This window comes from Phyllostomus discolor, chromosome 4, assembly GCF_004126475.2.
Source record: "Phyllostomus discolor isolate MPI-MPIP mPhyDis1 chromosome 4, mPhyDis1.pri.v3, whole genome shotgun sequence".
Classification (NCBI taxonomy): Eukaryota; Metazoa; Chordata; class Mammalia; order Chiroptera; family Phyllostomidae; genus Phyllostomus; species Phyllostomus discolor.
Genome location: NC_040906.2, coordinates 166,615,879 through 166,639,851, shown reverse-complemented (window position 1 = coordinate 166,639,851; position 23,973 = coordinate 166,615,879). Strand labels below are relative to the sequence as shown.

The window sequence follows — 23,973 nt, the reverse complement described above, 5'->3', positions numbered from 1 at the left end:
CCTGACCGCAAACCAGATGAAGCTGCAGCTAGGCCAGGTGCTGCTGGACAGCGCCCGCCCCATCCCTCCCTCCCCTTAGAGCCCTGGAGAAGCCTTAGCCCTGTGCAGTGCCCACAGCTTACACGCACCTTCACGCACCCTCACCCAGCCAGTCTGAACCTTATCTGCAGCTCAGGACAGTTAAAGCACGTGTCTGGGTCACATGTGACTAAGGGAAGGAATTTGAACTCGATTCCATGAGGCTGACTCCAGAAACCCATCAGTTTTCTACTCCATTGTTGGTTTCAAATTTTTATATATAAAAAAGAATTTTGTACATTTAAAAAGAATATAAAATCCTATGGGCCTCTCTATACTATATTTTCTACTTCCTGTGACTCTATAATCATTTCAAAATAAAAAGTCTTTAAAAACCCGTGTGGGGCCCCGATACAGAAAATCTACCAATGAGCTACTATTGTGAATTGGAGAGCGGCCCCTGCTCTGGGGGGCACTGCTGGGGAGGAGCCTGGGGCTCCTGGGGTGGGAGTTCTATTCCTGGATCCGGTCGGCTCCACAGGTGTGTGCAATCTGTAAAACTCAGTCAGCTGAACATTTATGACCAGTGCAAACCAGTCATTTCCTAAAACAAATGGAGTGGGAAGAGGGGTTGGGGTTTGCTCAGCTTATCCCACCACTTCCCACAGCCTTAACCTTCTGGCACCCACGCTTCTGTGGAACACAGTCTGGAGTCCGGGTCCTGACTTCTCCTCCTATCACAGGCGTGACTGGGGCGAGGACCTCAGCTCTCCAGGCTCTGTGCTGACCATTCTATGGCCATTCCCATGATCTAATTACAAACTGTCCCCTTCAGCTAAAAACCATCATTCAAACAAGTGAGTAGAGGAGCTTAAGCCTGGATGTAGATGATACCACGAAAGGATGCTGAGTGGGAAAGCAGACAGCAGGCTCCGGGTCTCCCACAGGAAAGCCATAGTCCTGCTTGGGAAGGGCAGCCTTATACTGAAAGTGTAAACTTAGAATGAGGATTCCCAAGGACACTGAGTAAAAAATAAATAAATAAATAAATAAATAAATTATATATATATATATATATATATATATATATGTATGGCTTGAAAGGAGTCAGTTCAGACCTATAACCACAGGGAGCTAGAAATAATAGCCATTCAATATATTTGCAAGTAAAGGCAGCTGACAACGTAAACCAGTGAGCTAACTCACTCAGGACTGAAGCTGGCTGTCTACTTCATTTCTCCTCGGTCTGGCTTCCTCGAAGGTTTTCTGGGTGGATTGTGCACTTTGATCGGCATGCCTTAGCCAGGCTGTCTCTCCCTCATGCTTGGGGATATGGTTAACATTTCCCCTTTAATAATCACCAGTTAGTTTCCTCTGTTACCTGCCTACGACTGTACTTGGAATCAGCAGTAGCTGACAACACACAGCCAAGGGCAGAAGTTAGCCCAGTGTGAGATTAATTGGACCAAATTGAAGCCATTACAGTTTAACAGATCCCCTCAGAGGTCTAGGGGAGGAATGCTTACGTGGGCTCCCTCGAAAAGTTTGGACGTGAACTTGCTCTTTATTCACAGCCATGAGAGGCCCCCTCTTTTATGTGTCAAACAGCCGTGCCTCAGGCTGCTGTTGGATGCAGCTGTTAGACAAACGAACTCGAGTTCCTGGAAGCTAAGCGGCTAATCCCTGGGAAGTTTAGGAAATGATAGACAGTGAATCAGACCAAGGACCCGCCGAGGAGCTGAGGGGAGGGAGGACCAGGCCTGCAGCTGTCAGCATCTCTGACTTGGTGACACAGCCTTTCTGTGAGGTTCTTTCCAGTTCAGTAACAAACACTTCACTCAACCTCAGGGGAAGTGGAGTTTTGTTTTACTGAATTTTCAGGCTAAGTGGAAAATTCATTTCTGATATACTCTTTGTCACTGTACAGCCATGTTCTCTATGATTCCAGGAATGTTTCTGCCTTGGGACCCCTCCTTGGAGGGCTAAAGACAGGGAGGTTCCAGCAGGCCAAAGTGTAAGTAGCCAATGGCAACACTTCCTCTTTTATTAGGAAAGCCAGGCCCCTTAGTCAGCATTAACCAAAGGATTCCTGTAGCCAGGATGGTAACAGCGTGGTCCCTCTGTGTTTCTTGGACATTGGTTTGTTGGGTGCAACCGTGGGAGGCTTATTGGCACACTAGAATTCTTCCAGAAAGGAGACCAGCATGGTAAACTCTCTGGGAGCTGTGTGCATTGAAGAGAATGGCCACGTGTAGCTGAGAGAAGAGAAGGTGTTGGGGTAGGGGGGTAGCCGCTGTGGAAGAGCTCTGACCTCTGGGGCATCCTTCGACACACACTCCTGCACAGGCCTTCCCCAGGGCCAGACTCGGGTCTCAACTCTGCACGTACTGTGAACTCACTCAGTGCTCACAACAGCCTCATGGGCTCCTAACTCATTCTCATCCCCCTCGTACGGAGGTCCCTCTTTTTGGGGTGTTGCCCACAGGCAGGCACAGGGCTATCAGTGACAGAGCTGGAATTTGAACCCAGTCTTCTCGTTAACCCAGGGTTCCTTGGCCTGGGCACGATTGACATTTTGGGTCCATTTGGCTACTGGACTTCGTATCCGCCAGGGGCACCCTCACCTTAGATGTGGTTTGACTTTTAACATTTAAAATATCTTCTAATTTTATTATCATTTACCTCTGTGCCCCAAAAGTCAAAAGCCATAAAGTAATGCTGACTCATTGAAGCAAAGGCTGAAGAAAGGGCTGGGTTTTACTTTGCTAGCACTTTGCATACATATCCCATCTAATCCTCACAATAATCCTACTGAGGTAGACACTTTTATCCCCATTGTACACATGAGAAAACTGAGGCTCAGGAAGTTCAGTAACTTGCCCAGGGTCATAGCTAAGAAGTAGTGGAGCCAAGATGTGCAGCCAGCTCTGTCGATACCAAAGTCCCCATGCTTTTGTAAGGGGCTGAGATTAGGGTACGTAGACATAAGCTCAGGCACACAATACTCACAGTGACACACCAGGACATGAGCCGTCTAAACTGGAGGGCTAAGGACGAGAATGAAAAGTAGGAGAACTGCTGCCTCCCTCCTCCAGGTAGACAGCTCAGTGTCACAGGCTACGGTGACAGTGACGGGGCTGAGGCAGGGTTGAGGAGCACATTTGGGAGCTGAGAATGTATGCCCCACCCCTTGTCCAGATCAGGCCTTCCCCGTCCTCTCTCTCCTGGGCCACCAGCCTCTTCTATCTTCACAATGTCCCCTCCAGTGCCCAGGGCAGTCTATTAAAGCCACCAGTCAGATGAAGTCACTCACTCCCCCGCTCTAAATCTCCCAGCGCTGCCCTTCTCTCAGAGTCAGAGCCCACATTGTCCAAGGCGGACTCAGGATGCCCTCTCGGCTCCTGACCCCGTGTCCTCCACCCCCTCCTCTCATTCCTCCTTGCTGTCCCCGAAATTCCATGCTTTTTCTCACAAGCCAAGCTCTTTATGTCAGATCGAGCTTTTGAATAGGGGATTTGTGAGTATCTAGGTCCTACCACCTTTCTTCATCATTTGAGCCTCAGGGGCCCATTTGTCTCCTCTGTGATCTATCCCTTTGCAGGGCCAGCACAGTGCCTGTTACACTGTAGGACTCAGCCGATAGTTGCTGACTGCATATTTAACAAGCATGTAAGTTATGTTCTCATCTAAGTCACTGATGAAAATGCCAAGCAGAAGTGGGCCAAGGCGGGGGCAGGTGGCTGCCAGCAGACATCGCCCTCTGGGTGATGTCGGGCCTTTCGTCTGCGCCATCTGGGTCATTCAGCCTCCCAGTGACATCCATCCGCATCTCCGGGCAGCGCGCGCCCCTCCACACCTCCGGATCTCCTTCGCCAGGCACTGCGAGAGCAACTCAGACACCTGCCTGCTCACGCGGCCTTCAGCCCTCGTCTCCACACTCCTTTACTCCCCAAGCTACAACCCTTTCTAAAAAGAAAAAAAAAAGCCTGATCCTGATGGCCCATCCTACCTTTTAGTGGTCCCTCCTCCTTTAGCTCTCAAGTCTCTCAGTTATTTTGCTGCTTAGTGGTCTGACCCTTAGGAAGCTGGGAACATGCTCCAAACAAAAGGGTCCGGGACAGGTATCATTTTTCTCAACTTTACAAAAGTATAATTGGCATTCAATAAACTGCAAAAAATAGTATTGCACCAGCCGATGAGTTATAGCAAATGTTTGTTCTCATAAAACCATCACCAAAAGCAAGATAATGAACATTCTGTAACCCCAGGATTCCCTGTGCCCCGTGCAATCTACCCGTCTCTCCACCCCGCACTGAGGCAGCCACTGGTCTGCGCTCCACCACGATAGGCCAGTGTGCGTGCTTGGAAACCTTGCAGAATGGAGTCAGAGGTAGGTATTTCAGGGGGAGGTGTCACGTAGTGAGTTTAAGATTCGCCCGTGTCGTTGCATGAAGTCATAGCTTGTTCCTTTTTTGGCTGAGTAGCATTCCTTTATATGCATCTATCCCAGTTTCTCTATCCACTCACCTATGGATGGACATTTGGGTTGTTTCCCGTTGGGGGCTATTTCAAATAAGGCTCCTATGAACATTCGTGGACGAGCCCTTCTGTGGACAGGCACTTTCAGTTCTCCTGGGGAAACGCCTAGGAACAGAATGGCTGGGTCACTTGGTAGATACAGATTTAACTTTGTAAGAGATTGCCAAACTATTTTTCAAAAGTAGTCATATCATTTGACATTTCTACCACAGAGTATAATTCCATTTGCCCCACAGCCTCACCAGTTCTTAGAACGGTCAGTCTTTCCAATGTCACCCACTCTGATAGGGGTGTCGCTGCATCTCCTTGTGATTTTAATGTACATTTCTCTGTGAGTAATGATGTTGAATATCTTTTCATGTGCTTATTGTGTATTTTTATGTCTTTTTAAATAAAGCATCTATTCAGATATGTTGACCATTTTTAATTGGGCTGTTTGTCTTTTTAAAAATTTAGTTATAAAAGTTTTTTATATAATCTAGAAACAAATCCTTTATCAGATATATTTGTAGTAAATAGTTTTTCCAGACTGTGGTTGGCCGTGTCATTTTTTGATCAGTATATTTTAGGGACAAAAGTTTTAAATTTTGATAAAGCCAATTTATTTTGTCATTTATGTGACATGTTCAAGAAATCTTTTTCTAGTTCAAGGTCGCAAAGATTCTCTCCTACATGTTGTTCTAGTTTTAGGTTTTACATTTAGGCCTAGAGTCCATTTCAAGTTAATTTTTGTATGTGCTGTGAAGTAAGGTTGATGATCACTTTTGTAATATGTAGTATTCAATTGCTTTGCACTATTTGTTGAAAACTTTCTTTTCCCCATTGAATTGCTTTGGTGCCTTTACTGCAAATTTTCTATTGCTATATGTGTGAGTATATGGACAGATTCTTTATTTTGTTCCAATCACCTGTACATTAATGTCTTTGCTAATACTCAGCTGTGTTGACTACTGTAGCTTTATAATGTCTTGAAATCAGGCAGAGTTCAGTCCTCCAACTTTGTTCTTTTTAAAGTCAGCTTTGGTTATTTTTTGTCCTCTACATTTCATATACATTTTAGAATAAGCTTGTCAATCTTTATGAAAGATCTTCCTGGGATTTTGATTGAAAACATGTTGAATCTGTAGATCAATTTGGAAAGGATATTGAGTCTTCCTATCAATCAACTTACTATGGATTTCCATTTAATTATGTTTTCTTTAATTTCTCTCAGCAGTGATTTATAGTCCTCAGCATGAAACATTTGGACTCCTTTTATTAGATTTATTTCTAACTATTTTATGGTCTGTGGTACCATTATAAATGGACTTGCATTTTCAAAATTTCATTTTCAAAGTGCTGCTAGTATATAAAAATACAGTTGATTTTCTTATAATAATTTTGTATCCTGAAAACTTGCTTAATTCATTTACTAGTTCTATTAATTATTTTGTAGATTCCTTGGCCTTTTATATGTAAACAATTATAACACCGACAAATAGGGAGGGTTTTATTTGTTCCTTCTTAATCTTTATACCTTTTATTTCTTTTTCTTGCCTGATTACAATGGAGAGGACCTCTAGTACAAAGTGGAATAGAAATGAAACAAGCATCTTTGCCTTGTCTCTAACCTTAGGGATCTTTCACCATTAAGTATGATGCTACCTGTTGGTATTTTGTAAATGCCCTTTATCAATTTGAAGAAGTTTCTAGTTTTTCTAGTTTGTGTCATGAGTGGGTGCTGAATTTTGTCAAATGCTTTTTCTGCATTGACTAAAATGGTCAGGTGGTTTTCCTTCTTTACTAAGTGTCTTAGTCCATTCAGGCAGCTGTAACAAAATACCAGAGATTGAGTAGCTTATAAACAACAGAAATTTATTTCTCACAGTTCTGGAGGCTGGAATTTCAAGATCAAGGCACCAGTAGATCTGATGTCTGCTGAGAGCTCACTTCCTCATTCATGGAGACCGGCTTCTCCCTGTGTCCTCACAGGGCATGGAAGGGATGAGGGTCTCTTTTTAAGGGCACCTATCCCATCATGAGGGCTCCCCCTTCAGGACCTGATCACCTCCCAAGGGCCCCACCTCCTAACCCCATCACACTGGGGGACAGGCTTTCACAGACAAGTCCCTGAGGGGAATCCACAGGCTGCAGAGTTTCCCAAACACACTTGATTTCAGATCTCTTTCACAAGTCACCGTCTCTTTGGTTCCAAAAGGACAAACTGTTGGAAAGCCTGATGCAACGTTACTTATGTCTCGGTGGCATATTTCAAAACTTTTACCCCTAAATTAAAAAAAATGTTTTTTAATGCCACAGCCTTCCATGGAGCCCAACCCACAGTAGGCTATGAATGAGTAGAGTTATATTGTTGTTAGGTATGATTATCCCCATTTTACAAATAAGAAGAAGCCTGGGCTAGAATGCTAACCATTTCATGTATTTCATCTAAGTTAGTCATCGCAACAGTCCTGTAATATAGGCATCATTATCTCCATTTGATGGCAGTGGAAGGAAGTTAAGTGGCTTGTCCAGGGTCACACAGTTAATGGCAGAGTAAGAAAGGCACTGGGGAAGAAGGTCATTTGACTGCCTCCATCCACCCAAGGTGAGCTGGTCCTTGGGACAAAAATGGACTGAGACACAGGTGCAAGTTCCTCCAGGAAGGAGCACAGCACCATGCAGGTGCCACTGACTCACCCCTGCCTCACCTCCCTTCCAGGTGGGGCTTGGCAGGAAGAGGAATGAATGTGCGGGTGCTAAGAACTTTGCACTTCCTGAACAAGAGGACTTTGTTTTCTGGAGAAGCCAGAGAGCGTCATGACCTATTGTCACCCAGAACTACAATTCTGGGCTCACAAACAGGACGGCTTCAGCCTTGTAAGCCTTTTTGCCCAGCCCTTGTTGGCTTTTCTACTTAGATCTGACTAGTAAGTAGGAAGGAAAGAGGCAGAAGTCCTTCACTCTCAGGCTCACCTGAATAATCTTAACTGCCCCAGCCCCGCCCAGTTTTAAGCTGAATGAGAGTGGAGAGAGAGGAAAGCCCAAACCTTGAAAATCCAGGAAGTTGTGGGTGAAGGAAAGTGAGGAAAATGTTAACTTGACATTCAAAAATCAGAATTTGTTCATGAGGTGGTTACTCAAGTGTATTAACTGGCAAATAAGTGCCAGGGTGTGGGGAGGAAAAGAGCTCACCATAGGAAGCTAAATGTTAGTAGTGATCCCACTAAGACACAAAATAGACACTATCCTCAGATGTTTGGAAATGTGACTTCCAATGTAGTTTGTGGGTACATGGGGAACTCAGTTTGCCTTTATTCTGAAGATGCTGAGCATTGCCACACTAGCTGGGGTTTACTTTTGAATGTTTCCATGTCAGGCAGGGGAGGGGAGGGGTAGGCAATAGGTGTTAGCTTCCCAAAGGATTGATACTGTTTCTTTCTTAGCTAGAAAACAGTTTAATAAGTCACCTTGGGTCCAGTGGTCTATAAGCCAACTAGAATAAGGTGATGAAAGCAGCAATGAAAATGAAAAATTAGTCAGAGGTTGCAGAAATGGACCTATAAAATAAATGGCTCCAAAAGTCTATCTCAGCAGTTTTATCTCTGTAGGGTTCTGGGTTCACCTGGGAATTTGACGGACACAGACACGAATGCACAGAGCCTTTGTAATGCTAAGGCGCTCACTGCCCCACTGTGGCCCCACCTCCTGGGCACGTAGAGCCTAGATGAAGAAGCCCTAATCTCGGCATAAACCAGCTTCAAACTGGCAAGTGGCATCGTGAGGCTACTCTTTAGTTTGCGATAATTGGCTGAGACAACTTTCAGAGCTATCTTTGGGACTGCTCCAAGAAATCATTTCACTTAATCATCTGCGCTAGTCTATTAAATATTGTCTGTTCTGAAAAACTGGCCTGCAACCTGCCAATACTGGTGACTTATTGCAATTGATAAAAGACAATCACCTATGGGATGGGTTTGGATCCCATTAACCCCTCTCTGGCTGCAGAGCAAATATTGAACACAGGGGCCTGGTTTAATGAGGTGGGGTTTGGGATGAGATCTTCAAATGCCACCAACCATTGACTCCCAAGGCATTGTTTTTTGTCTTTGGCAAAGCACACAGCAAGACAGTCTGTGTCTTTGCTGTGCTCAGTTGGTACTCCCCCTCCACTCCCAGGCCATGGACCTCACACAGGCCATCCCCGTGGCCAGCCTCCGACCGTGAAACTGGTGAGCTTTAACACTCATCACAGCTCTGGCCGCCTTTGCATTAGTTCAAGGAGCGACAGACGGAGAGAAGACACTGAGCAGTGACGGAGTCTGTCTCTCCGTACCCACATGAGGAAGGCCCTTCTCCAATCCTTCTGATGCCGCCAGGCCACTCAGAAACAACGCCCTCCGAGATGTGTGTGGGTCAGTTCCTTTGCCTGGGACCCAGTGTCTTCTGAACCGAGAAGGGGCTGGGAGGACTCCTGGTCCGGTGTATGTGGCCAGATGAGTTGGGCTGGATGAGTCTGGGAAGCTGAGGGTCACCATGACCATCCCTCACAACGGCTCCCCTCGGGGACCAGACTCTGAATGGCTGCTAGGATCTTGGTGTCCTTGTGAAGGCAGTGGCTCGTGGCCTTGTGTTCAAGGTACCGTGACTGAAGTCCTGCCATCCCGGACACACCACCAATTATTCACACGCCGACTCATGGTAAGTCCGATCTCACCTCACTTTAGTCTAGATTCTGCTCCACATGAGCATGTCAGGTGATTTTTAAGAAAAATTAAACAATGAAAATTCTTAAAATTCAAAAAATTGTATCATACACCTAATTTCCCACCCTCTCCTTCTCTTGAATTGAGGAAAGACCTGAGTCCTTTGCCTGGGGAGTCAATGGCCCCCACCTAGCTGGCTGGCCTCCTGTTTAAGCTTTTAGAAGAGAAGTGACTGATGAGGCAGGTCGGGGTGGCGGGGGGACAGAATGAAAGAATGGTTTGCTCTGGTACTAACTGGACTAAGTCTTAATATTGTCTAATTACATCAGGCATTTCCTTCCAGCTGGCTTCTCGTTTCTCAAAAAAAAAATCATAACGCCATCATGCCTCACCCAGCATTTGCATTAAGACTAACAATTTAAATCTATTTCCAGCAGTCTGAATGGCAGTCTAGTGCAGGCTCAGTGAGGTTTCTTTCTATTCAGAGTGTCTGAAAAATACTTAAAATAAGAGTTTAAAGCACTATTTTATTGATGGTTTCCTAGCAAAGAGGAGGTAACTGCTGGAGTAATTTTTGGAGGCCAGAAGCCATCCTCACCCCTGAAATCTCCTTCCACAAGCTTCCCACGCTGCCTGAAACGCTTCCCGGCATGCTGTCCAAGAAGAACCTCCAGAGGAGGCAAGGCATACTGGAAAGGGAACAGCCTGGGAGTGAAACGAACTGACTCAAACCCTCGCTGTTCTGCCACTACAGAAGTACGTAGCCTCGTGGAAACCCCGTCTCCTCTCTATAGAAAGGAGTGCATGTGCATTAGTCGGGGTCTGAATACCAAGACTGATGACAGATGAAATCGAATGATACCTAGCAGTTCTCAGTGCACATTGGTTTCAGGATTAGGAAAACAGCAACTTCTGAGGATATAAAACAGGAGGAGTTTAATGCAAGGAGTTGATCACACAGGTGATGGGAAAGGTTAAAGAGTCAACCAGGGGACCGGGAGGCAACCCAGAGATGAGCAGCCGCAGGAAGCCACCACCGCCTGAGGCCGGAAGGACACAGGGAGGAGGCGGCTCTCCAAGGCCAGGCACCAAAGTCACGGGAAGAAAACCAGGCCACAGTGGGTGGGGTGAGAGAGGGTGGGGGTGGAGCTGGGTCAGGAGACAGAGGCAGCTGCTGCCAGAGATGGCAGCACCCAAGGCCGAGAAGGAAAGGAAGAAACTCCCTGCTTCCTCCCACCCACGCCCACCCTCCAATCTCTTGCCAAAGGCTCTCCTAGGAGACACCTGGCCAGCAGCCCGCTGACCTGACACCCTCCAAACTGCAGCCTCCAGGGCCCACTCTCTGTCGCACAGGGCAGAGGGGAGGCTGGGCAGCAGGCCAGAGGGTGAGCAGGCCCAGGCCCAGCGCTGGAGACCGGAAGGCCTGACCCTGATGCCCTGGCCTCCCCACGCTGAAGCCTTCTCTGGGCTCAGGGTGGTGTTCTGGCGGCAGGCCTCAGGCACTGCCCTGCTCACTGCCACCACCCTCTGTCTCTCTACACTGACTCTGGGCTTCATAGACTGCCCTCCCTCTTTCTAAGCAATGCCATGCTCCCTGGTGGCACACACAGGGCCCCACTCTAAGCCTGTCCTATGGGAAGCAGTAGCGTGGGGGCAGACAGGCCTCCAGGGCTAACAGACACAGTGCTGCCCTCATGCCTGGGCTGCAGCATGCTGCTCTGGGCCTCACTCTTGAAAGGCCAGGGTTCCAAGAGCCAAGGGGAACTGGCCACCCACTCTCCCCCTGCACCCCCTTGCTCTGGGTGTGAAGGACCCCTGAATTCCCCATGCAAACAGCCCAGAATGTGTTTGCAGAGCCAATTGGTCTTTTCCCTGTCTGTCTTCCAGGGTAGACCATGACCCCAGTGCGAGCACCTTTAGCTCTCAGGGGTAACGCTTTGCAGGGGAGTGGGAAGAGAAGGGAGGGCTGTGGCTGTGAACACAGCTTACACACCACACAACTGGTGTGTCTGCACACCTACATGTGACAGCCCCCCATGGCGAGAGACACGACTGGGCTATGAAAAGAAGGGGGACAGGCTGCACGCCAGGTGCTGGGGGTTAGGGCCAGCTCCCCACATACCATGACATTCTGGCACAGAATTTCAAGGAGTTCTAAAATTAAACCTGGCCTTCCAGGTTGTTATGAAGGTGGAACTGTTGAGTTATGAGGATGGAACATATTTTTTTATGGAGCAGTCATTAGCTTGATGTGTGAGCTTCATGAATCAGGGGCTGCCATTGGCACTCTCACCAGAGCCCCCACTCTTGTCAAGGGTGGGCCTGGGCCAGACTGGGCTCTGAGCGTAGGAGGCTCAGGCAAAGAGGGAAAAGGAGGAGGCCTAGATGCTAGATGCTCACAGGCCAGGGCTCTGTCCCCACTCAGCAGATGATCTGGTGGCTGCAGCCCTCCAGAGAGAGCACTTTGCAGGACTGCATACCCTCTGATACTTTTCAATGAACATTTACGGAATATGGCAACTTTGTCCTAAACACGTTTAATCCCGCTGAAGTGGGTAATATTATCGCTGTTTCATAGAGAAGCAAACAGACAAGGAAGTTAAGCCAGCCTACCCAAGGCCCAGCCGGGACTCAGATCTGTGAGTCTGATTCTCCAGCGGGGCCCTTCGCCGCACCCTGCACGGCCTCCCTCTCTGTGAGAACCAAGTGTGTCCGGGGTTTCCCTGAGTACTCAAAGGACCCTGACCCCGCGCCCCAGACAGTGAGGGGCCCCACACTGCCATTCTCCCAAACATTTAACAGCAGTTCTCGCAGCCCCATCCAAGCCTCCTCTTCTCCTGGCAGAACATTCCATCTGCTTGCTTTTCCTCACATGACGACATCCAGCCTGCCCTTCCGTGAAGTCCACTCACCCTGCCTCAGTTGCCTCTCTGGACATGTGGGACCCAGACCTGAAACCCACGTTCAGGTCATCTGACAACACAGTGTGAGCAGAATAATGATGTCTGACTACCCTGGTCAAACGTGGCAAAGACAAACCCTCACCGCAAACACAGGTGGAGCATCTGCTCTGTGAATGGGAAAGCACGTGTCCTCGAGGAGTGCACAGGGCAGTGAAGCAGACGGGCGGGGTCTTGGTCATTTGAACAAGATGTGGTGAGTGCCAAGAGGAGCAGGGGCCGTTGGGCTTTCAAAAGGCTCCACCCAGGCGGAGCTGCTCAACTGGATCTTAAAGCACGCTCAGGAATCTGCGGGCGCCCTAGAGGAAAGGAAGTGGAACGATGCAGGCAGGGTTATGACGTGTGCAGAGACAAGGCGCGTTCCAGAATCTGTGGAGTGACTAGCTGCTGGAACACAGCTGGGTCTGATCCTACGGCAGGACCTGGCCACCGCAGAGGGGAGCCATGGGCCTCCCACCCCTCGCCATGGCTTGATTCCTACCGACTATGTGGTACTCTTAGTCTCCTAACATCCTTAAGTCCTTTTCACCTCGTGTTACTGATTTATTCAACTGAAGTCCAAAACTTCATTTATTCCAATTAAGTTTTATTTTGTTAGATTGCGCTGATTATTTCAGTCTGCCTGGGCCCTAATTCTGTAACCAAACCGGTATCCCTCTCCATGTTGCATCCTCTGCCCTTTATGCTATTGACAAAAATACCCAAACGAGCAGGCTCAGGCTACAGCCGTGTCGCCCACCCCTACAGATGTCCTCTGAGTTACCACCAGTCAGCACTCCTCAGGGTAGGTATTCAACTGGTTATGAGCTCTACTAAATAAAAGCACGTCTAGCTCTCACAATTTTCCAATTGCTGTCCACAAGAAAGTCACAAGACACATTATCAGCTGCCTGACCGAAATCCAGAAATACCACATCATTGACATCTCCCTGATCTACCAGCCTGGCAACCCCAGGGGAAGAGGAAATGAGGGGCGACTGGCATGACTTGTTTTGAGTATACCCTGTGGCTCTGTAGTGACTTGTGCTCCTATTTCTAAGGAGTGCAAACTGTTTGCTTAATAGCATGCACTGTCATTTTATTGGGGCTCCCCTCAGACCTATGTGGGTATGGTCTGCAGAATCCAAAGTGCTCTCCCTTTTGGAAATGAGGACTTTTGCTCACCCAATTCTTTGGGGCTCTCCTACATTGGCTATGGTCTGTGAAAGATTAACAACAGCCACAGAGCAAGCTGAGCTCCTGTGCTGTCCCTGGCCCCGGTTGGGAAGGGCACCTGGACTCACTTCCAACGCCGGCAGGCTCCTCGGCCACCTTCTTGCCAACCTTGGGCTCCGATTCCAACTCAGGAGGGTTATTTTTCCCTTTTAGTCCCAAGATCACTCCTGAAAAAGAAAAGGACAACAGGAGTTTGGTGTTTTGTCATCCTTTGGTGCTTCGTGTTGCGGACTACAGTCTGAATTTGATCTGGTAAGTAGAGAAGTCACTGAAGATCTTTTGAAAAAAGGAGTCACATGATCCTATTTTAGGTGAAGAGTTTTCACGTTTTGATAGTTTCACATCATTAGTGCATTGCTCTTAGCATCAGCATTTAACACTAGCAATTGCCAATAAGCATGACAGGCAATGCAAAATATACCAGCCAAGGCTGATCAGTTTATCTTCAGTGTGAGGCAGAAAGGGGAAGTGGCTCTGAGTCAGATGAGGACTCCAGCAAACCTGGCTTTAAATACCAGCTCCACCATTTAAAGTCAGGAGGCCTTACACAAGCACCTCACCACCTCTGAGCCTCCATTTTCTCATCTGTAAAATGGGAATAATAATTTTACCCACTTCACAGGGTGGGTGTGAGGGTGGAGATAATGAGTATAAAGTGCCTGGCTCCACAGACAGCATAAGTGCTTAATAAGTGGTCCTTCACCTGAGTCCTTCATCTGCAGAGGTTATGGTCACCTTGCAGGATTCCTGAGTTCCCCAAGACCAGGTCCAGACACCTGGAGCAGCTGAGAAGAGGGGCACCCCCCCTCAGAGTAGGCTCCTGGAAGCTCTGCGCCCCAGACCTGGATGCAGTGGCTGCTTGTGGCATGCCTCTGTGCTAATGGCTGCCGAGGCCTCAGCCCCTGAGAGACCTGCAGGGGAGGTTGGCTCTGAATTCCTAGAGTCCTGATCTTCCTCCACCCTAATTAGTCCCACCTGGGTACACATGGAGTTGCAGGGTTAACAGCTGGAAAAACCAGTTTTTAAGATGTGCCCTCAGCAGTTAGTCTGGGTGATTTTTCAGTGGAGACTGAAGCCTGCATGGAGGCTCCAGGCCCCCAAACTGGCATGTGTCCCAAGGCCTCGCCTGAGATTCTGGCCGTTCCCTGCACTGTGGCCCATCACCTGCCACACACCTGGGCTGCCTCCACCCCCAGCGGTGGGCGTGTGGAGAAGGAAAATGAACTATGCCTAGGGAGGCATGGTTGGGGAAACACCACCCCCTGCTCCACCCTACTGTAATTCCGACCCACTCCGAGGTTGGCCTTCCAAGGCCAAGCAAAACGGCGTGGGGTGGGAATGCACAACACCACTCTGCCTTCTGACTTGGGAAGGGTCAGTTCAGGCCATCAGCTGATGCTGGCCAGAAGTAACCACCTTTTCTTTCACTCAACACCTTTCTGTCCAGACACCCAGTTATTTCATTGCAATATGAGTTCTCCCATCAAAGCGTCCACCCTGTCAAGAGTCCCCGAACTTCTCAAACACTGACATAGCATATTGGGCAAAATGCTAAGGGTTTCTGCAGGGTGACTCATGTCGCCCTCACTCTGTGTCTGGGGTGTACTATTTGACCCCACTTTACAGATGAGGAAACTCAGGCACTGGGAAGCTCAGGTACTGTGCCTGTGGCCACATAGCTAACTACACGGCAGAGATGGGAACTGAACCCTTAAAAGCTTGGTCTGCACTAGATTCTATTTCCTCTCTTGTGATAGAAACTTGGGGACTTAGACACCTGGTAGGGAAAACCACCAGTCCCTGGGCCCCAGTTTATTTCCTCTGTGGGCCTTGTCCAAGTAAAAATAACCCCAGACTCTCTAGTGACTGGTTAACTTTGACTTCTAAGACCTCCCCTGTTCGCACTGTCCCCCACCACCCACACACCCTTCTCCATCCTCCCTCGTGTCCAGGCAGCCGCCGCAGCCCTTGACCACTGACACCTTCACTCTTTTCACTTTTTTAATTGTGGTAAAAAATAAAACATGTAACATGAAATTTACCCCCTAAACCATTTTAAGTATATGGTTCAGTAGGATATTCACGTGGTCGTGAAACAGATCTCCAGAACTCTTCAGCTCGCTGATCTGTAACTACACCCATCAAACACACTGCCCTGAACCCCGTCCCTCAGACCCTGGGAACTGCTGTTGTCCTTCCTGTCTCTCTGAGTCTGACTTTTCTGATATCTCACGTAAGTGCAACCACACAGCGTTTGTCTTTTTCCAACCGGCTTACTTCACTTAGCGTTATCCGTCCTCAAGCTTCCTCCACGTTGCAGCAAGTGACAGGATTTGCTTCCTTTCTCGGGCTGACATCCCATCGCATGCACTGTCTTGTGATCACCCATTCATCCCTCCACGGACACTTGGGTGGCCTCCACCTCTTGGCTGTTATGAATAGTGCTGCTATGAATGTGGGTGTGCGAATATCTCTTTGAGACTCTGCTTTCAGTTCTTTGGATATAGACCCAGAAGTGGAGACTGCCGGGTCACATGGTAGTTTGATTTTTGAGGAGCCTTCACACTGTTTTCCGCAGAGGCTGCACCAGTTTACATTCCCGCCCACATGCGTGAGAATGGTTTCTCCACATCCGTGCCCACACATGTTGTCTTCTGTGTTGAGAGTGGCCATGCCAATGTGTGTGAAGCGTGGAGCCTTTACTCGTGAGCATGAAGTCCTCCACAGACTGGCCGGATGGGCCTCCCCATGCCCGGATGAGACTCTCACGTGGCAACCAGAGTTCCACTGACATCTTCCCCGTGGCCAAAGGAGCCGAGTGATTCTATCTGACTGCTGGAGACACAGAGGCCGGTTTCTGCTCAGTCTCAGAGAATCCCCGAGGAACCTCTGCTGGCTGGGCAGAGTTTGCAGGGGAGCAGGTACTGAGCAGATAGCGATGGCTGTAGGATGTAAGTTCCATGCAGGCAGAGACATTTGTCTCAGTCATCGCTGCATCCCCAGCATTTGGCACATAGTTAGTGCTCAATCAGCATTTGTTGAATGAGCTAAAAAAAAAAAACGGGTGGCTTTCTAACCCTGTACAAAGCAGTCCCTCTAAGCTAATGTGGTCTGTACCATAATGGTGGCCCTCCACAGACCACTGGGTCCTACCTCTGGTGGCTCCCACACTCTTTCCTGAGTGGCCCACTGTCCCTCTTTCCTTGCTGAAGCATTACATATGTCTGGCTGCCAGCCTCTGGCCTGTTCCTGTCACCCCTGTATCTCCAGATGACTCTGGGTTTTGTCTTTCTGATGGTGCTGACAAGGAGAGAGTTTTAAAAGTTTGAGAAGTGAGCCTTAGAGGGAGGTTTGGGTGGGCTGTAATAAATGGTTAGCTTTCATTCAGGAAAGAAAAGTGTGCCTCCCCTTACTCCTCACAGGAGAGATTTTAAGGATCCCAGCACTTTTTTGTGCCAACAGTGAGATTTTGCAGCTCACCGACCCCACCTCCAGACACAAAGGCACTTTGGTGGGGAATGGGAATGAGGTGGGTTCAAACCTATACAGACCCAACAAAATTTGTTTCCCCCAGGGCAGTACGAGGAGAGGGCAATGAAGGTGAGGAGCGTTTGGGCCAGCCCCAGTGCTACACTCTGTCACCATCTGTAAAAATTCAGGGAGAAACACCTACTGTGTGTCTGGCACTGTTCTGAGTGCTTTACACAGAATAACTCATTTAATCTTCCCACCAATCTTGAGGCATGTGTAGTGATGTCATACCCATCGTACAGATGGGAAAACCAAGCTCCTTAGACGTTAAGTCTCCTGCCCACAATCACAGAGTTGGCTGGGATTTAGATCCAGGCATGTGGATTCAGAGTCTGGGCTCCTACCTGTGAGCTATGCTGGCTTTCTCAGTCATTTACGAATTCATTTGTTAATTCAACAACCACTTATAGAGCCGACAGTGGCAGGCACCAGGCTCACAATGAACAAAACACAGGCCTTGCCCTCCAAGGCCGTCAGTCTAGCAAGGATGCTCCTATAGCATGTCCTGTCTGTGAGAGTGAGTCAGGGAACGTCGGAATCCATACCCACAAGTCGCCAAACCAAATTCAAATACAAGGGGGACATCCCTCCCAAAGTGGAACTATCTTCTGAAGGTGGGCTCCTTGTGGCACAGGCTTCCCCCTGCTAGGTGAGTGTTCTGGGAACCCATCTGTATCAGTGCACCAACTGGTGTTGTTGTGAGAGGTTGCGTTCAGCTTCAGTGAATTTTGCTTGAAGACTCTTTCACCACGATTGCCCATTTCATGATGGGTGATTTACTAGCACACCTGCCCACACTGCACTGAGTGTTCCGCAGTTTTTGACCAAAAAACAGCATGATCCCCATGCCTCACCCCCCCATTCACCCAATCTCTCCCTGAGCAACCTTTTTTTGTTTACCCAGATGAAATAAGTCTTCAAACAGAAACGTTTTGCTGGTGTGGAAGAGGTGAAACAAAAACCAGAGGCACTAAAAGGCAAAATCGACAAGTTCAAAAACTGTTTTGAGCAGTGGGATAAATGTCTCCATAGGTGTACTGCATCGGGCCGAGAGCACTTTGAAAGTGACTGAAGTTTAAATGTGTAAGAATAAATACACAATTTTTTATAAATAAATTCCAGGTTTTTATGGGCCCCCCTTGTACGAAACCAAATAAGTGATCAAGGATCCTGACAAACTATTTCTGGGAGTCAAAATTCCGTCTTCTTTCAAGACAACAGCTCCAAGTGTTCTAAAGAGGCCGCGGCCCTGGGAAGGGGCTTGAGAACATCAAAGCGGGCGGGGGAGCTGCCCACTCGGTGGCAGCGCCCTTCACGCAGGGCTCGCCTGCCTACCAGAGAACCAAGTAAAGCCAAGACTTCCTCATGAAATTTCAAATGAAAGCCATTAGTAGTATCAACTGAAATTAATACCAGCCAGGATCCTGCACTGGGGCAGGATCAGAGGGGCTTCTGAGACAGCTCTCAGCCTCTCTGCGGAGCCCCACTGAGCAGCACTGCCTCGTCAGCTCGAATAAACCCTGGGCTCTGAGTGGGCATATTTAGCACCCAGAGCGGGAGCACTCCGCATCCCACAGACACCCGGGGCAGAAGTAAGTGCTTCTGCATGTCTCCGCTCTGCTCCTGGTGCAGTGGGGCAGTCAGAGCACTGGCCTGGGTTTAATCCTGGCCCCAGGGCCCACACGGTGAGTCACCTTCTACCTCTCAGTCTCCATCTTCTACCTCTCAGTCTCCACCTTCTACCTCTCAGTCTCCACATCGATAAGATAGGACTAATAACGAACAACCGTACCTTTTGGGTGAAGTGAGTGCGAGGATGAAAGGAAAGGATCCTGCAGAGAACTTGGCACCGGGCATGGCCCCCAGAAATCATGCCTGTTAGCTATTGTTATCGAAGGATCTTATTGTGCATTATCTGCAAATAAAGTCCTCATTTACAAAAGTCACTGTATTTAAATAAATGTACAATGGGCACTTCATAGGAGCGTTTTTCCTGCACGGGGCAGGATCCCTTCGAGCACGAAGTTCAAGCATCACCCCATCAGACATGTGGTGAGGCTGAACCCACTTCTTCAGCTTTCGCCGCGGCCATAGCAGCAGCACCCACAAGTCCCCGCCCAGGCTCTGTCCAGTCGTCACACCTCCTCCCTGCAACCCTGGCTTCCGTCTCCACTGCACAGCTTCAGAAGTGGAGGGCTTTGCCCTCCAGTTCCCCTCAGGACCTCCAGTTCTATCTGAGGTTAACTCCCCCCGGAAATCTGACTTTGGGTGCAAGTCATTTATCGAGGAAGTGTTCCCAGAGGTAACCAGCAAGGGGGTGGGAGAAAGAGCAGGGAAGCAGAAAAGCCAGACAAGGGTGTGGCCTCAGCAGTCTCGTGGAGGGTAGAGGGCGGCTTCAGACTGACCAGCGGGACCCTGCACATGCACCAGAGTTGTCCCTCCCTTCCTGATGGGAAAGGAGCCGGGAGTGCAGACGAGGGAAAGGCAGGCGACAGGGGTGGGAGGGCCCTGCTCACCTTCCCTCCCAGCAACCTGCCTGGGGAAAGCTGTGTTCCCCGTTGCCGTCACATTAGGTTCTGTGGGTCTCGGGGCCTTGTTCCCAGAAGGGAGACCCTCTACCAGGGACTCAGAAGGCATCCCCTAAACCCAAAACTCTGGCAACCACTTGAGTACCTGGGGACTCCCCATACTGGTAGACTATCAGGCAAATAAAGGAGCTGCCATGCTGGCCAGCGCAGACTGGTCGTTAACAGGAGGTGCTGTCCCTCTGCCTTGAGCCCAGTGGGAGGGCATGTGGAACTCGGCAGCTCTAGGCTACTCCCATGCACGGTGTCCACTGTGACCTAGCAGTTACGGCAACCACACCACGGTGACCAGGGCCTCCGGCAGGACTGCGGGCAGGGTCACGTTGACTGGGAACCACCAGGTGAGGGTGAGGGTAGAGGAGGTTGCGCATGTACAGGTTCTGCCTCCAGACTAGCTGTAGCAGGTGAGGGCTGGGAACTGCCCCTCAAATCCTCCCCTTGTGTGTTTTCTCCATACTGTAGCCAGTCCCCAGCGTGAAGACTCTGCAACAGGAGGGAGTAAACTTGAACGTTGAGATGCCTGGGACGATGTCTGTGCTCAATTGGGTCCTCCCAGATCCCTTTTTCTGGTTCACAGGTGGCTTCATGGGGAGGCTTGCGTCCCAGCCCCATTTCTGAAACCACCGTCTTAGGCCGGGGCCCCCACAGCCGGCCCTAGAGGAGGATCTGTGAGCCTGTGATGTGAGGTCACTGGTGGGGAGTGGTGGGGACAGGACAGGACCTGGGAGGAGTGTAGGCCAAGGCTCCCAGCGAGTGGCCTCGGCCTGACCCTGTGTGCCCCAGCAGGAGGTCTCCCAGAGTGAGGCTCTCTCTCCACGGTGACTTAACCAGCTCCAGGGCCCCGAGGGCCTTTTGGGCCGAAGCACCACAGGGCTGACTTTGGAATCAGAAAGCCCATCAGGGCCTGCGGTGCACAACAATGGTAGAAATGGTCCGGGGACAATGGGCCCTGGCATTTGCTGTTACCAGCTCTACTACACAAATGCTCTTGGAGTTGCTTTGCTCCCAGTAAGAATGAATTGTGGTCAAAAAACGGAACCAAGAGAGGACAGCAAGCCTGTTCCAACAGAACAGATTCTTTTCCTTCTACCGGAAGACCACGTGTGCCCAGCCTCACCTCTGAGGGCTGGGGAGCAAGGAAAGGCGGATGCACAGATCTGCCCTCCCAAACGTCCCCTCAAGCGAGCCACCGTGCGGAGGAGAAGCCACCTGTAGACTTTTGAAACCACAGCCCAGCAAACCCCCAGGAGGCCTATTATTACAGGGGAGAAGGGAAGTACCTGCCCCTGGAGATTAGAGACTTGCGAAGTCACTCTGAACCCAAGAAGTGAAAAAACAAATCTAAATAGACAGAGAATTGGCACGGACTAGTTCAAGACTCGATTTATTTATTCAAATTACACTTCCTTAAGTTTTGCTTGGGCTCGGAGTTGTTTTCGAGCCAGGCAGATATCCAAGGGTCAAACGCTGCTCCGAGAGCAGCTGCATTCAAAGGTTCATTCATCGTGTCTTTCTTCCCACACACGTCCAAGGGTGCCTGCTCCGCTATCAGGCACCGCGCTGGGCGCGGGGTTGGTGACAAACAGACACAGGCCCTGCCCTTGTGAAGTTTATGGTTTGGGGGGGGGGGGGGCGATCGCTAAATAAATAAATATCCACGTAGATCTGGAAGTACAAGTGGTGATGGGTGTCTTGAAGGAAAAATGTAGAATGCCAGGAGACAGAAGAGCAGCGTGAAGGCAATTAAAGTATCGGGGAAGACTGCTCTGAGGAAGTGGCATGTAAATCGAGGTTCAAAAAATGAGTGGGAGTTCAACCCATGGAGGGAAGGAAGTGGGGTGGGGGGGGGTGGCCTCCCTGGGCAGAGAGAACAGCCTGTGCCGAGGCCTGGAGTTGGGAAAGATGGGGGCCAACCCGAGAATCAAACGAACTTGCGTGAGCAGGCAAGCCAAGGCAGCCCAGTCTCCCCCAAAGATCCAGACAAAAACTGGAGTGCACCCCTTTCTGTGCAGGTGCGGTGGGGTGGACTTCAGGAGGGGATGGAGCCTGGAGTGGCGACAAATGTTAGCCCCCAAAACTGCTCTGGGTAGGAGACTCAAATCAGACCAAAATGTTGAAGCTTTTGATTAAAGGTAAGGCAGAGGAGTCTCAGCTCTTCGCAGAGCACGGCTCCAGGGGGCACCGTGCACGCTGCCATCTCTGCGAAGAGCGAGCGCAGCGGGCAGGACGCAGCCTACGTACTCGCCGTGGCAATGAGTTTGGAAACAGAGCCAGTGGAAAAGAGGCTCTTTGGAGAAGTCGGTAAAATGGTCGAATCGTTTGGGAGAAAAGAGGAGGTTGGCTGAACAGTTGAGTTTTTATTTTCTGAAGAAGCTGGAGGCCAGCGAGGAGAGACAGCAGAAATGGAAGTGTGAGATGTGCTGAATGGAGATCTTTTTTCTCCAAGAAAAAATATTTGTGGAGCTTTCTGCTAGATGGAGAATATTGAGTAAAACGGGCGAGATCCTACCCTCATAACGCTTACAATCTCGTGGGGGAGAACAGACTAATTTAAATCATATAAAAACAAGTGTGTGGCTGTACGTTGAGAAGAGGCGTGCAGGAGAGGGCCGTGGGTGTGGCTGGGTGCATGTGCCAGGGCCCGCATTAAGTCCAGGGTGTGTGTCAGGACAGCCTCCTGGAGGAAGTGGTATTTGGGTTGAGAGCTAAAGAACAAGCAAAGGTCAATTAGACAAAGGGGGTAGTGTGGGGTCAGGGTGAGGACGCTCGGGACACTGGGAACATTCAAAGGCCCTGTGGTGGGGACACATGAAGAAACAGAAAGAAATTGGGTGACTGGGGCACAGAGAACACAGAGCAGGGAGAAATTGTTGAAAGGTTTAAGGCAGGAATTAAACTTGGATTCTAAACGTACCCTCTTCCTCCACGGCAGAGGCACAGAGGGGGCAGGGGAAGGAGCAGGAAGAAGAGTTAGGAAGTTCTCAGTGTGGGTCAGATAAGAGCTGGTGGTGGCCCAGAGCAGGGTGGTGGCGGTGGGGGCGCAGAGCATGGGACAGGGTTGAAATATAGTTGAGGTGGGGGAGGGGGTGTAAGGGGACTAAATGGTAATGGAAAAAGTACAATAAAGATGAAATGTTTTTAAAAAAGAAATATATTTAGGGTATAAATTTGGCAGGAAATTGTGCCAGACTAAATGTGGAGCTGACTCGGAGAAGAGTCATTTGATGTGAATCCCAAAAATAAAGTTACCTGATAAGATGGACTCCCCATGGTCAACTGAGGGTCTGAGTTTTACAAATAACAACAGCTTAGTAGCCATTGGCCGATGGGCTTCTCACGCACTCTGCATGCCAGGGAGAGCCGCAGACTGACCTCTCAGCTTCCGCACTGTGTCCTGCTCCTTTAGGCTGTGGACCAGCTATGGAAATGGGGTGGACGGGGGTCCTGGTTTCGTCTTTCTATTGATACCAGTGGACGGAGATCTGCCGTTCAATCGTTCAGTCCACACTGCTTCATAACGACCATTCAGGACACATAATTACACCCCACCAGAAGTGTATGGGTTTAGATAACTTATACATAAAATGGACCCAGTTGTGAACCTGGGCAGACACTTTCCCTAAAAGAGGTATCCTCCCTTTTGTCTCTGTATAGCACAGGTTAAGTTGCTACCTGAGTCTGTGTCTCCCAAGCTGCAGCTCCTTTTGCTCAAGTAAATGCTTTTTATTCTTTATAACAATCTAAAATTAACTTTGGCTTATAGGGGTGTGAGCGCTGAGGGGGCAACAGGTATCAAAGTTTCTGCCTCGTGGGGCTGAGCGGATGCTGGAGCCATTCATCACACTGGGGCCTGGAAAAGATCTCGGTAAGGAATGAAGGCACTAACTTTGATTTTAGACACTTGGGGCAGATCGAGTTGGAGGTGCTCTTAAGACACCCAGATGGCAGCAACCGGATGAGCAGATCCGGACTGCAGGGGGAAGGTCTGGACCAGAAACGTCAGTCTGGGAGCCACGGGTGTGTGAGGGTTTTTGAGGTCTTGGGCGTGGATAAGACCACATAGGAAGAATATGAAAGGACAACAGAAATGTGTATAAAGATGTGACTTCGTCGGTCAAAGTTGTGAGGAAAACCCTGGGTTAAACATACTTAAACTTCGCTGCAGCACTTGTCAAGGCCTGTAAAAGACCAGTGAGTGTTTGTGTTTCTAGAGGGGGCAGCTAATGAGCCCTGGGGGTCTCTAAAGGCAGACATACCTTAATTCAGAGATTCCTAAACTTTTCTGGCCACAGGATCCTTCTATCCCAGGGCCTCTTACCGCCCTAGACCAGCCTTTGTGACAACTACTGTGTTTTGCTGTGTGTAATGCACGCCCACATTTTTGGCCCAAACTTTCAGGGAAAAAAATCTTCCATTTTTATTTTTAATTCAATTGTTTAT

The 23,973-nt window shown here is 49.3% G+C and overlaps 1 long non-coding RNA gene across 1 annotated transcript; it reads left to right on the top strand.

Annotated features, from left to right (window-relative positions):
- Positions 1–407: 407 nt before the first annotated feature.
- LOC118499918 lies at positions 408–18,214 on the top strand. The gene is made up of 3 exons (XR_004902456.1): positions 408–418; positions 11,186–11,189; positions 17,940–18,214. It is a non-coding gene; the product is annotated as an uncharacterized LOC118499918 (long non-coding RNA).
- The last annotated feature ends 5,759 nt before the right edge of the window (positions 18,215–23,973 follow it).